Below are 15740 nucleotides of genomic sequence, written 5' to 3'. Positions count from 1 at the left end.
ACTGGTTGACAGATTCTGGGAATTCACTAATCCAGCTGGACATGATGCAGAATCTTTAGCTACGTGTATTCAAGCTACTTTGGAAAAAGTTATAGACAACCCAGAGAAACTGATATCGCAGAGTTACGACGGTGCAAGCGTGATGAATGGTCAGCATGCAGGTGTTCAGGCTATAATTAAACGTACCTACAAGAATGCACATTTGGTGCATTGCTATGCACATCAGCTCAATTTAATTGTCAGCCAAGCAAGCAGTCAAAATCAACAAGTTCGAGTATTTTTTTCAAATCTAAGTGACATTACTAACTTTTTTAGTAACTCGCCACAAAGGATAGCTATTCTAGATGAAACTGTTAGAAGAAGGATACCTCATGGTTCAGCCACCAGGTGGAATTTCAAGAGTCGAACCGTCAATACAGTTTTTGAAAACAGGGAACAGTTAATTGAATGCATGGAAAAAATAGAGTCAACATCGAAAAAAGAAATAGCTATAAATCAAGCGGGGGCTATTCGGCGTATGTTACAAGACTCTGTATTCGTGTTTTGGCTTACAGTTTTTCACAATATTATGCCACATGTAGATGTGTTATACAACCAACTTCAGAAAACACAAACAGATGCGGCACTTATTCGAAAACATATTAACACTTTCCAGCAGACAATGGAAAACGAAAGGAATAGAATGGACACAGTGACCATGACGATATCAGAAACAGAGGAAACATCTAGGAAAAGGAAGAGAGAAAATATTCACATTGCTCAGACTGTGGCAGCTAAAGAGATATGCGATGTTATCAAAAATCAAGTAAAAGATAGATTTTCTTTTATAACTCACTACTCGGCTGTTTCTCTCCTCCAAGCGAAAAAATTTGCGGATTATGAGAAAAATTTTCCAAATCAGCTTCTTGAACAAACATCAGCGGTTTATCACACATTACAGAAAGATTGCCTGAAAACTAAACTAGGAGTAATTTACAGAAGACCAGATTTCCGAAATATGAATGGTGCCATCAGTCTTCTACAGTTTGTAATAGAAAATAACTTGGACAGTACTTTCTCGGAGACCTACAAACTGTTGCAAATTATTTAGACTATTCCCGTGACAACTGCTGAGGCTGAGAGATGTTTCTCAACTTTAAAACGGGTTAAGACATTTCTAAGGAGCACCATGACTGAGGAAAGACTGACTGCTCTAGCCATGCTCACAATTGAAAAACAATTGATCAATGACATGCCTACATTCACCGAAAATGTTATTGATTTATTTGCCTCAAAAAAAGACAGGCGGATTGACTTAATTTACAAAAATTGTACTTGAGTTATCAACATTCTGTTTTAATCTTTACTGTTGAAGTTAATTATTAAGCACTAGTGTAATAGAAATAATCTTCTTTTGTAGAAAGTAAAATGTGGGTGTATTTATCTTCATGTTGCCAAGGCCTTTGGCTGCATTGCCTAATATCGAACACTGGGGGCTGGGGCAACAGTAATTGAAATGTGGTTGTATTTCTCTATAAAGTGGAAGGTTCTTTAAATCCAGGAATATATATGTTTTCATAAATGTACATTCAACATTCTTATTATTTTGCAGCTTTAATTAATCATTTGGTTAATATATATATATATATATATGTTATTATATAATTTAACTGAGCACCATCATGTATATTTTAAGACTAGACATGGGCAGGCAGTGTAGGCTCCTCCATTTGTGCACTGCCGCAAGTGAACATGGCTGTACTGAAGAGTATGCATTCATAGATTTAAGATGTCTGTGTCCACTATGAGGAACACAGTGAGCAATGCATAGTGAGGATATGGAAGACCACAGGCACAGTTCTTGTTAAGGCCAGAAGTGGCAGGGCAAGTAAAATATCAGAGAGGGCCAGAGGCAAAGGCAAAGGATGGTGAGAACGGTCAAAAATCGCCCACAGACCACCTCCAAAGACCTGTACTACTGGGAATTAGGGCTGCAACAACTAATCGGTAAGTTTGATCATAAAAATAGTTGTCAACAAATCTCATTATCAATTAGGTGGTCAGCGATTAGTTGGTCAGTTGCACAACACCAGCTGCTTTAATCTGATGATCTACTGCAACTAAGATTGTGCAAAAAAAAATTGAATTTATTTATTTTTTTAATCTTTTTTCTATCCGATTAATCGGACAATAATCATCCGATTAATCGGATAGAAAAAAAATAAATAAATAAAAATGTTTGCACAATACCATGTTCAGGAGTTCATTGGATTGAAGCAGCTGGTGCTGTGCAATTAACCAACTAATCGCTGACCACCTAATTGATAATGAGTTTCTTTGACAACTATTTTTATGATCAATCTTACCGATTAGTTGTTGCAGCCCTACTGGGAATATTGTTGAGGGTCTCATGGATTCCACTCAATATCAGCAGATACTTGAAAATAATGTTGAGGAATCAGTCACAAACTTCATTTGAAGTTACCCCCAGGCCGGGGCTGGATATTTCAAGAAGACGATGACCAAAAACACTGCTGGTTCAAATGGGTGGGGCCATTTGAGGGGCGTGACTTTCACAAAGGGGTGTGGCTTTTAAAATGGGTGTGGTTTGTTAAAGGGGTGTGGTTTTTAAAAGGGGCGTGGTTTTTCAAAGGGGCGTGCCTTTCTAATAGGGGGAGGGTCTTGTGCACCCCCATCCTAAAAATTCACCAGCCGCCACTGCATCTAGTGAGTTAATAAGTACACGTGTGTGTAACCACCTATCACCAGCTAGCTCCCAGTAGTGCATTGCTGCTTAGGATATGTACATATATTTTTTTAACAAAGGATACCAAAAGAACAAAGTAAACTTGATAATAGAAGTTAGTCTGAATTGTGAAAGTTTACTTTTGGCTTTCATACTCCTTAAAATCTAGATTAAAGTTTGGCTTATTCAGATGGAATTGTTTAAGAATGCACTTGTTTTTCATGAAAATCTAGCACTTTATTTTGGTTTTGCTGTGTTGTTTTTATATTTTACTTTTTTCATACCAACCAATTGACAAAATACAGTGATTATAGGGTATTAGAAATATTAAATGTTTTTGTCACTTAAACAAGTATTATACTTGCCATGTTTGGTATACAGTTAAATAAGAAATGGTGAGCAAAGTGGGGGGGGGGGGGGGGAGTGGGCCTCTTTGCCCTAAAATGCCCGGGCCTTTTTTTTTTATCCCAGTCCGGCCCTGGAAGAGGGGGAGGAATTGTCCTGCCGTGCACGCTGATAGAGAAGAGCAGCTTTTCTAAAGTCTCAATGTACTCTGACAGGCAGACACTGCAATAAAACAGCACTGACACATGGTTCAATTAAAAAAAAAATACAGAGCACAGGCTACGGGTCTCCACTCTCCAGGCATAAAACTATGTAACACTTCAATTATGGGCAGATGGATTCAATATTTTAAAATCAAAACATTCTCCTCTCTAGCTGCACTGTGTTAACGGAATCTTAACACAGTGCAGATCTGTTTGAAGAGTCCTGCCCATCCTGCAGGCATGCTGCACTTTCTGTGATAACCTCGCAGATCGCAAAATGCTCTGCCTTGGGACATTACAGTGTTCTCAATGGATATTTTTAGTCCCCTTAAACTTACAGTTTAGAAGCTCCTGCTGACACCTCCGGAATCATCTGTGCACATTCCCATCTACAGCTGCTGCCACCGTCACTACTACTTAAACAGTTGAGCTCTGCTGAGAGGCTTTTGGCGCACTAAGAGCTCCAACTTCTCCAAGATTACAAGTGCCTGCCTGTGATGCGCGGGGCATACCAAAGCACTGCGCGACCGCACTCATTAGAAGGAAAATTGCAGTCAAGGTATCCATGTTCAGAGCGTGCTTATATACCCTATGTAAATGCTTAATGATGTACCAGTTTGCTAAATAAATGAGGTACAGGTGTGCTGTTGTGAAGATTTGTATGTGTGCCATGTGGAGTAGTTGTTTGAATTTGCGCATGTTCAGATTGAGTTTCTGAATCCACATATGTTTTTAAGGAATGTGTATAATGAGATGATGTCATAGTGATCGTTTGCATAACATTATCATAATTTAGTATTGCAAAATCCCAATTATAATTTTTGATCCTATCGTATTTGTTAACTGTTCTAAATATTTTATTTTAAAAATCTTTCCTAATCGCCAATGTGAATGTTTCATTTGTGTATAAGTGTGTAATTTTTTGTTGTTGTTCTTCTTTTCTTCCGTGATGCAGATCCAAACGTATTTTTTAAATCCTCGTTTTGTGTATATGTTATGTAGTATTTGTTGTAAATAATTGTGATTGTTGAATGTGAATCTGCTATGTTGTGTGAGCGATTGTTGTTTGTACATTTGACATGATTATTATTGGTGTCTATTAAGTTGTATGTGTAATATGACAGAGCAATGTGTAGTTCTCGCGATATCGAGTGTTAGATGAAAAATCAGTTTATTTTTCTGTTTCCATTGATCTCTATGGGGGATTCTATTACGTGGTTGTGAATACGCAAGTGAAATAAACACGGTATTCGTGTTAACATGATGCTTGACAACGTTCTTTTCAGACTTGTAATACCTACATTATGAAGAGTGCGCAATAAACATTACGCATGCGCTATTTGTGCACAGCCATAACGCAAAACTCGGAATTTAGGCGATTATCTTCCTATTAGTATCAATATTAGATTAATCAGTTTCCCCTTTTCAGGTAAAAAACAAAACAAAACAATGTTTAATTGGACTTATTTCATATGTGTAACAGAAAATAAGTTAAATGGTACTTTAACATTAAAACATTTTTTTAAATACCTAAGCGACAAACAAGATTAAAAGGACATAAAAATTCATTAGAATTGCACAGTATTGTATTTTAAATTAGACTATGAGCATTTTTGCAAAATAAATTTGTTTGCAAAAATATATTACTCCTTTCATCCTTCCGAGGTCGATAAATTGAGCAGCGCCTTGAGACCCTTACGGTGATTAGCCGCGCTTTACAAGTACCCAATACATACATACATACAGTAATGCCTGATAGACTGTTTTTATTTCCAGAACATTTGCAGGAAGGGACTGAAGACTTATTTGCCATAATCCCTGTGCATATTTGTCCTGGCACATAGCTCCCCAGCCGAGCTTGCTGTAACCTGTCTGTACTATTATCCAATCTAGTTCCACCAGAGGAAAACCTTGAAAAAGGTTCTCTTTCTGTTCTGAAACCACTAATGCAGACATCTTCTTAACTCCATTGGAAAATGAATCTGCTGACTGAGTCCCATGTGTCTTAAGTAAACTCTTCGAAAATGTATTTGAAAAGGACGCATCCGCCATCTTGCCCATTTCACCAAATGAATGAGGGAAGATATTTAGCCCAACAGTTGCATACATATTTGAGCTGTTAAAAGAGTTGATTTTTTAAGCTTTTTGAAGTAAGCTATCAAGTTTTTCCTTCTTTGCAGGGCCACAGAGACTAGTTCATTCTTTGTATCGAATTATGTGCCTAGGAAAAGGATGGACTGAGTTGGCTGAAGCTGACTCTTTTGAAGATTTATCAACCATTCAAACTCTTGTAGGGTATGAAGTAGCTGTTCTTTGTGACACTCTGTCTGTTGAATGGTGTTGGAGATCAAGAGAATGTCGTCTAGATAGTGTATCACAAATAGACCCCTGAGTTCTGCAATAAAAGGAACTAGGGTCTTTGTAAATACTCGAGGTGCTGTGGATATGCCTAATGGAAGGGCAGGGAACTGATAGTGTCTTCTTCCTATGGCAAATCTTAGAAATTGCCTGTGAACCTTTGCGATAGGAATGTAGAAGTATGCATCCTTTAGATCCACTGATAACAGATATGCCCCTGGCAGCACTGCGTTTATCACTGTAATGAGAGATTCCATCTTGAACCTTGAGAAAGAAATTCAGATACCTGAGATCCAGAACTGGTCTCCAGGAATTGTTCTTCTTTTTCACTAGAAACAGAGGAGAATAGAAACCTTGAAATTGTTGGCATAGTGAAACCTCTTGGATTACCTCCTATTCCAGAAGTTTCTGAACAAACTGCAGAATCACCTGATGTTTTATTGCGTTCTCTGGGAATGGTGATATTACAAAGCAAGGAATTGGAGGTTTCTTCTTGATTTCCAGTGTATATCCTCTTCTGAAAACTTGTAACACCCATCTGTCTGAAATTACCTTTGTCCAGATGTTTACGAATCTGGAAAGCCTTCCTCCTAAAGGCACCTGGACAGGGGTACCTTCATTGTTTCTTGTTCTGATGAAAATTTGCCACCCTAGTACGGCCTCTACCTTTTGCCTGTACTTGTGTTTTCCAGTCTGGTTTACGAAAGGACTCCCTTCTCAAAGAAGTTTTAAAATTTTGATATTGATTTTTCTGTCTATGGGCATAAGAAAAAGACATGTTAAATCTTGGAGCCTGGGGAAGAAAAGCAATTTCCCCCCTGAACGCTTTGAAATCAAGGTATCAAGCTCTTTACCAAATAACATGTTACCTTCAAATGGTAGGCCCAGCAAATTGATCTTGGAACTGGTATGGGCCTCCCAGTGACATAGCCAAAGTGCCCATCTTACCATGTTAGCTGTATTCATGGATCTGGCCGTTAAATGTAGCATCTCAGAGGCAGCAGATAATGAAAAGACAAAAGCTTTCTTTAAATCTGAAATAAAAGGCATAAATTATTGCACATCTTGAGAGGCTGAAATACTTTGCATGAAATTAGTAGACCAGGCATCTGTAGCTTTAAAGACAGAAAACAAAGCCAAAAGAGGATTTATAACAGCTCATTGTTGAAAATAAAGCTTTTTAAGGTTATGCTCCATTTTTCTTTCCATTACATCTCTAAAAGCTGCAGCGCCATCTATAGCAAATAAAATTTTCTTAGTTAATCTTAAAATTGTTGCATCAATTTTAGGTGGAGTAGAAAATTGACAGTGAAGAGGTTTTGGCAAAAGACATTTTTTAAATATTTTTTCTGGAACTTAAACTGTTTCTCATTCTTTGAAAATTCCTCCAAATAAATCTTAGTTATAGATTCAGTTATTGGAAAGGTTTCAATGGAATCTGTTTTAGATTTAAACCAGTCTGAAGATACAGAAGGTTGTTCATTCTCAACACCTAAAGTCTCTGATGAATTAAATATCTTCACATAATGTAGCAGTATCAAACATCATTTCAATGTACTGAAGAAGCCTTGCCCTCAGAATCAGTGTCAGATAGTTGCACACCCTCAGAACCATGTTCACCAGCAAATGTGGCTGTATTAGCACTTCCACCAAATAGTTGAGGAAGGCAATCTTTACATAATTTATTGTTCTGCCAAGACAGGCTTGGGGTCAGGCTCAGGGCTAACAAATAAAATAAAAATGCCCCATAAGAAAAAATGGTATATAAAAACATTTGCAAACAGCATAAAAAACATGAAAAACATACCTTTTTAAAGTGACAGTATCTCCCTGGGCAGTGTCAGGATCAGTCTCAGGCTCTTGCTCCATATTGAGAAGTTTTCAAAAATAAAGCACACTTTTCAAAGAATAAATAAGCCTAAATTCACAAGCCATGAACAAAAGTTCTCTGAATATAACAGCACTGCTGGCATATAGCCTAGGGACTTACGGTGGGAAAGGTAGGAAATAAGGAACAGACAGCAACGCTTTAGGCAACGCTTCAGGAAACGATCTGTATATCAGGAAAGGCAGCTCATACTGCCAGACCCACGCCGAGATCAATTTAAAGTGCGCGCACGCTTCACAGGATCCTCAGACGGAACCCCCGTGACGTCATTTCCGGTGACAGAACAGGCGTCTCCCATGAAAAGCCTCACTATGGAAGACCTATACAGCCGCTCCCACCAGCCAGGATCCATCCTCTGCAGGGGAACAAGAACCGGTCCCCAGGTAAGTACTAGCAGCCACCCGCTGCCCAGGATTAAAGAGGGTCTCTTAGTCCTGTCCACCTTGAAGGCTGGACAGAAATAAGAGGATAAGGGGAATGGTGCCAGATTACCTTTATAGGTTATTTAGGGGAGTGGTATTTTCTGTCCACGCCCCTTTGGGAGAGGGCTTCTCACTGGTAAGCATTACCAGGGAGGGCCAAGATATATGAATTACGTTATATGTACAGTAGTTCATTTACATATATCTCTAATTGACAACAGCAAACAAAATCATAATTCTATGTAGATGATTTTCAATGGGTGTAGCCCTAGACTGCAAAACACAGCAAATTTTGCTATCAAAATGATATAATTAGATATTTTGCAAGAATGCATTTCTGATGCACATATAGTGCCAGATAGAGGGGGGTAGTTATCAAGCCGTCAACCTCAAATACGCTGGAATTCCGCAGCGTATTTGTGGCGAGGCTGATTCGCCTTAGTTATCAAAGGCTAAAGACCGGCAAAAGTAGAATTTTGTGACGTAAACTTCGATCCGCCGGACTCAGTCCGACACAGATCGATTCTTACGTCACTCCAGATGTTCCGCACACAAGTGCGGCACAATCTTACTACTTTTGCTAGTTATCAAAAAACTAGCAGGTACGCTCGGTCTTTTTCCGGCCCAGCGTACCTGGTTTTCAAACCGCCACCCTGGAGGCGGCGGATCCCATAGGAATCAATGGGAGTCTGACCATAGCGAAAGTACAAGTTCGCTGCTGACAGACATCCCATTGATTCCTATGGGAGATGTCTACACCTAACACCCTAACATGTACCCCGAGTCTAAACACCACTAATCTGACCCCCCCTACACCGCCGCAACTAAATAAAGTTATTACCCCCTAATCCGCCGCTCCCGGAGCCCAACGCAAGCTACTCTATACATATTAACCCCTAAACCGTCGCTCCCGGAGCCCACCGCAACTATAATAAGTGTATTAACCCCTAAACCGCCGCTCCCGGAGCCCACCGCAAGCTACTCTATACCTATTAACCCCTAAACCGCCGCTCCCGGAGCCCACCGCCACCTACATGATACCTAGTAACCCCTTATCCTGCCCCCCCTATAATAAAGTTATTAACCCCTATCCTGCCGATCCCGCACCTCGCCGCAAATAAATAAATAGTTTAACCCCTAAACCGCCGCTCCCTGAACCCGCCGCAACCTATATTAAATTTATTAACCCCTATCCTGCCCCCCCTACACCGTCGCCACCTATAATAAATTTATTAACCCCTATCCTGCCCCCCACTACACCGCCGCCACTGTAATAAAATTATTAACCCCTAAACCTAAGTCTAACACTAACCCTAACACCCCCCTAACTTAAATATTAATTAAATAAATCTAAATAATATTTCTATTATGAACTAAGTTAATCCTATTTAAAACTAAATACCTATAAAATAAACCCTAATATAGCTACAATATAAATAATAATTATATTGTAGCTATTTTAGGATTTATTTTTATTTTACAGGCAACTTTCAATTTATTTTAACTAGGTACAATAGCTATTAAATAGTTATTAACTATTTAATAGCTTACCTAGCTAAAATAAAGAGAAATTTACCTGTAAAATAAAAACTAACCTCAGTTACAATTACACCTAACACTACACTATACTTTAATAAATTATTCCTATTTAAAACTAAATACTTACCTGTAAAATAAACCCTAAGATAGCTACAATGTAATTAATAATTACATTGTAGCTATTTTAGGATTTATATTTATTTTACAGGTAACTTTGTATTTATTTTAGCTAGTTAGAATAGTTATTAAATAGTTATTAAACTATTTAATAACTACCTAGCTAAAAGAAATACAAAATTACCTGTAAAATAAATCCTAACCTAAGTTACAATTAAACCTAACACTACACTATCATTAAATTAATTAAATAAACTACCTCCAAATAACTACAATTAAATACAATTACATAAACTAACTAAAGTACAAAAAATAAAAAAGCTAAGTTACAAAAAATAAAAAAAAATAAGTTACAAACATTTAAAAAAATATTACAACAATTTTAAGCTACTTACACCTAATCTAAGCCCCTAATAAAATAACAAACCCCCCAAAATAAAAAATGCCCTACCCTATTCTACATTAAAAAACTTCAAAGCTCTTTTACCTTACCAGCCCTTAAAAGGGCCTTTTGTGGGGGCATGCCCCAAAGAGTTCAGCTCTTTTGCCTGTAAAAGAAAAATACAACCCCCCCAACATTAAAACCCACCACCCACATACCCCTAATCTAACCCAAACCCCCCTTAAAATAACCTAACACTAATCCCCTGAAGATCATCCTACCTTTAGTCATCTTCACTCAGCCGAGCCACCGATGGAACTGAAGAGGACATCCGGACCGGCAGAAGTGATCCTCCAAGGGGCGCTGAAGAAATCTTCCATCCGATGAAGTGATCCTCCAAGCGGCGCTGAAGAAATCTTCCATCCGGGCGAGGTCATCTTCCAAGAGGCGCTGAAGAAGTCTTCTATCTGGGCGAGGTCATCTTCGAAGCCGGGTCTTGAATCTTCATCCCGCCGACGCGGAACATCCTTCTTTCCCGACGGACTACCGACGAATGAAGGCTCCTTTAAGGGACGTCATCCAAGATGGCGTCCCTTCAATTCCAATTGGCTGATAAGATTCTATCAGCCAATCGGAATTAAGGTAGGAAAAATCTGATTGGCTGATGGAATCAGCCAATCAGATTCAAGTTCAATCAGATTGGCTGATCCAATCAGCCAATCAGATTGAGCTCGCATTCTATTGGCTGATCGGAACAGCCCTTTTAAGGGCTGGTAAGGTAAAAGAGCTTTGAACTTTTTTAATGTAGAATAGGGTAGGGCATTTTTTTATTTTGGGGGGGTTTGTTATTTTATTAGGGGGCTTAGATTAGGTGTAAGTAGCTTAAAATTGTTGTAATATTTTTTTAAATGTTTGTAACTTATTTTTTTTATTTTTTGTAACTTAGCTTTTTTTATTTTTTGTACTTTAGTTAGTTTATGTAATTGTATTTAATTGTAGTTATTTGTAGGTAGTTTATGTAATTAATTTAATGATAGTGTAGTGTTAGGTTTAATTGTAACTTAGGTTAGGATTTATTTTACAGGTAATTTTGTATTTCTTTTAGCTAGGTAGTTATTAAATAGTTAATAACTATTTAATAACTATTCTAACTAGCTAAAATAAATACAAAGTTACCTGTAAAATAAATATAAATCCTAAAATAGCTACAATGTAATTATTAATTATATTGTAGCTATCTTAGGGTTTATTTTACAGGTAAGTATTTAGTTTTAAATAGGAATAATTTATTTAAGTATAGTGTAGTGTTAGGTGTAATTGTAACTTAGGTTAGTTTTTATTTTACAGGTAAATTTCTCTTTATTTTAGCTAGGTAGCTATTAAATAGTTAATAACTATTTAATAGCTATTGTCCTAGTTAAAATAAATTGAAAGGTGCCTGTAAAATAAAAATAAATCCTAAGATAGCTACAATATAATTATTATTTATATTGTAGCTATATTAGGGTTTATTTTATAGGTAAGTATTTAGTTTTAAATAGGATTAACTTAGTTAATAATAGAAATATTATTTAGATTTATTTAATTAATATTTAAGTTAGGGGGTGTTAGGGTTAGTGTTAGACTTAGGTTTAGGGGTTAATAATTTTATTACAGTGGCGGCGGTGTAGTGGGGGACAGGATAGGGGTTAATAAATATATTATAGGTGGCGACGGTGTAGGGGGGCAGGATAGGGGTTATAAAAATTTAATATAGGTTGCGGCGGGTTCAGGGAGCGGCGGTTTAGGGGTTAAACTATTATTATTTTTTTTGGCGAGGTGCGGGATCAGCAGGATAGGGGTTAATAACTTTATTATAGAGGGCGACGGTATAGGGGGGCAGGATAGGGGTTACTAGGTATAATAATATATATGGATGGCCTCAGCGCCTGATGGAAACCTGTAAGCCTGGGGGCGGGTAGCTCCTAGCAGTTACCCAAGAGTGTAATGAAAAGGAAAAAAGAGCCCAGGCGCCTACCCTAGGGGGCTAGGTTTATGTATGTAATAATGTTGAGTAAAAATAACTTTATTTACATACTACATGTATATAAAATAAAAGAGCAATGGTAATACAATGGCAGGCATAAAAACAATATAAAGACAGTAGAAATTAATACTTCATGGATCCATGATCATAAAAATTGGTATTAATAGAAGATTAAACAATCAGTAAAAACAGTGGATATACAACCAATAAAAACAGTGGTAATAATCAGGTATTAGATCAGGTATTCAAATTAGATAAAAAAACAATTTTAAAATCCAAAAATTAAAAAATTCAAATTGTCCCAAACCAAAAAATATAAATATATAAAAATATAAAAAAATATATATATTATATCAATGTCTAAAGAAAATCCATAGTGGTGTCTACAATCCTGTAGTGAACTGTGTGAGAGTCCAATAGAAATATAATGTCAAATTCCAAAAAAATGAAAATGTAGTGTTCAAAGTGTGCTCAATAAATCGAATCCAAAAACATAGTCAAATCCAAATAGGTGATAAAGTTATGTGAAGGTTGTGTGATCAAGAGAACGGTGGTGATACAGCAAAATAAAAAAAATGAAGAAACGATGTGCTGCAGTCTCCCATAAACAAATGGATGTAAAAATCAAAAAATGACAGAGCAAAAAACAAACGGTCCACCTGTGGAAAAAACAAAAACGAAATATAGTGTAGAATGTCCTAAAAAAATAAAAAATAATGAAATAATGAATAAATAACAATAATAAAATATCCTATAGTGTAGAATGAAATAAGCCTTATTTCATTATTTGTTATTTTTTTAGGACATTCTACACTATATTTCGTTTTTGTTTTTTCCACAGGTGGACCGTTTGTTTTTTGCTCTGTCATTTTTTGATTTTTACATCCATTTGTTTATGGGACACTGCAGCACATCGTTTCTTCCTTTTTTTGATTTTGCTGTATCACCACCGTTCTCTTGATCACACAACCTTCACATAACTTTATCACCTATTTGGATTTGACTATGTTTTTGGATTCGATTTATTGAACACACTTTGAACACTACATTTTCATTTTTTTGGAATTTGACATTATATTTCTATTGGACTCTCACACAGTTCACTATAGGATTGTAGACACCACTATGGATTTTCTTTAGACATTGATATAATATATATATATTTTTATATTTTTATATATATATATTTTTTGGTTTGGGACAATTTGAATTTTTGAATTTTTGGATTTTAAAATTGTTTTTTTATCTAATTTGAATACCTGATCTAATACCTGATTATTACCACTGTTTTTATTGGTTGTATATCCACTGTTTTTACTGATTGTTTAATCTTCTATTAATACCAATTTTTATGATCATGGATCCATGAAGTATTAATTTCTACTGTCTTTATATTGTTTTTATGCCTGCCATTGTATTACCATTGCTCTTTGATTTTATATACATGTAGTATGTAAATAAAGTTATTTTTACTCAACATTATTACATACATAAACCTAGCCCCCTAGGGTAGGTGCCTGGGCTCTTTTTTCCTTTTTTCCTTTTCGTTACTAGGTATAATGTAGGTGGCAGCGGTGTCCGGGAGTGGCGGTTTAGGGGTTAATACATTTAGCCGAGTTGCGGCAGGGTCTAGGAGCGGCGGTTTAGTGGTTAACACATTTTTAATAGTTGCGGCAGGGTCTAAGGGCGGCGGTTTAGGGGTTAGTATCTTTATTTAGTTGCGGGGGGCTCCGGGGGCGTCGGTATAGGGGGTAGAACAGTGCAGTTTAGTGTGAGTGCTTAGTGACAGGCTAGCAATAAAGCTGTGAAAAAGCCGAAGAGCAGCGAGATCGGATGAGTGATAACTCTCACAGTCCGCTGCTCATCGCCCCGCTGCTTTTTGACAGCTTTATTTGATAACTTAGGCGTATTTTTTCAGGTCCGTGGCGGCGAAGGTAGGTGAGCTTAGGCGGGCGTATTGGGCCGGCGAAGGCAGAAAAGTTGACGGCTTGATAACTACCCCCCTATGAGTGGAGCCCAAAATTGCGCTTTAGCGAGCGCAGTATTTGCGCTCCACTCATAATTCAAGCGCACGCAAATGTGCGCTGGAATTACTAGTTGAGCACAACATGAACATAACCTCACGTTCACATTGCAGGGAAGCTTTGCGCTCACAAGAGCGTGCTTCCATAGGCTCCAAAGGGAGCCTCGTTCTCATGCCCTGATACACGGCAAAGAACCTAGCACAGTGAAGGGGGTAAGTTGCGCAGCAAATTTTAAATGTATATGAATATATATGTTTGCCCCCCTTTGTCACAAATACCTCATGATTTAGCTGCCAAGGGGTTAAGTCTCTTTAGTTTGTGAGCTAAAAACAGTTGTTTGTTTTTCAAGAAGAACTCTGTGCTGTGTTAGGTAAGCATATGATTTCCATTTGATGTGCCAGAACCCCTAATAAATAGTTTCTAAGTCCCACTTGACTACATTTTATCATATAGGCATTGGTGCATTTAGCCAGTAAAAGTGTCGGCTCTAGAGACAAAGAGCAGTGCTTCTTCCCAGAAACCAATAAGGTCAATAAAGGGACAGGGGTACAATGAAGATATGTGTTTAAAACATGTTACAACATTAGATGAAGGGAAATATGGAAACCATGTCATAGTTGGTATCAAACTGATTCTCACAATGTAAATAAGAGATTGCCTGTCTGTCTATATGAAAATGGATGTATCTAGCAGAAATAATAATGTGTTCTCTGATTTCAGGCAAAGACTTTAGAGTTTATGGACTGTTGTAAAAGATAGGGGGGTTACCAGCCCCTGCAAAGAGGGTTGGTCAAGCAACCTGATCTCCTAAAAATTGTATAAAGTTTTATGTTTTAACATGTAAAATTGTCATTCTTACAAGGGAAGCTGTTCTAACAGAGTAAGGACCCATTGCTTCATGTCATCTCCTTGGCACAGATAATAAGATTAGTAAAGTATAAAATCTGCTTTTTCTCTTTTTTTATTTTATGTTAATTTATTTGTTAACATCTTTTTATTATTAATGCATTGTGCTAATATTTCGCATAATAAACTTTCATATATTAATCTTTGGCCTTTGTCTAATATTTTAACCACGTTACTGAAAGAGACTGGTAGTATTAAGAGTGGTAGTATTAGTACTGTGATTTTATGTTATTTTTTTGCTAAATTGTAATCTGGGGTTTCCTTAAGAATTCCCATATCATATAATCTTAAGTGGTGGCAGCTAGTTGTAGTTTAGTTTAGTGTGGGTGGCATTAAAGGGGAGTTTTGGGCATTTTTTTATGTCTAGTAGAGAGTGTTGTTAACCCTTGCACCCAATGAACTAAGTCACAAGCTTGCCTGGTGTGGCTAGATTGTGACAGATTAGTGACAGTAGAAGGGCTCTGATAAACCTTTCTGTACCAAACAAGTGACTGGCGCAGGGTTGGTTAACCCTGGTCGTCACAAATTGGTAAGCAGTGGTGTAGATAAAAAATGTTATTAGATGTTAGTGCTTGTGGATTTGCTAGTGTGAAAATCCCAGTATTAAAAGAAATTGTGACTCTCACAATTTCCAAAGGCTAAAACTCAGTGCATTATATAGTCACACATGGCAAACAGTCCCCTTCCCTATTCTCTGTTTTCTTTTCTATTTTATTTTTTTTTTTTACTATGGAGGCATTCCAGCAACAGACCAAGGAAATGATGGCACTGTTATGCCAGGAGAGAATTATTCCATCACGTGGGA

This window comes from Bombina bombina, chromosome 2, assembly GCF_027579735.1.
Source record: "Bombina bombina isolate aBomBom1 chromosome 2, aBomBom1.pri, whole genome shotgun sequence".
Taxonomy (NCBI): domain Eukaryota; kingdom Metazoa; phylum Chordata; class Amphibia; order Anura; family Bombinatoridae; genus Bombina; species Bombina bombina.
This window is presented reverse-complemented; position numbering follows the sequence as displayed.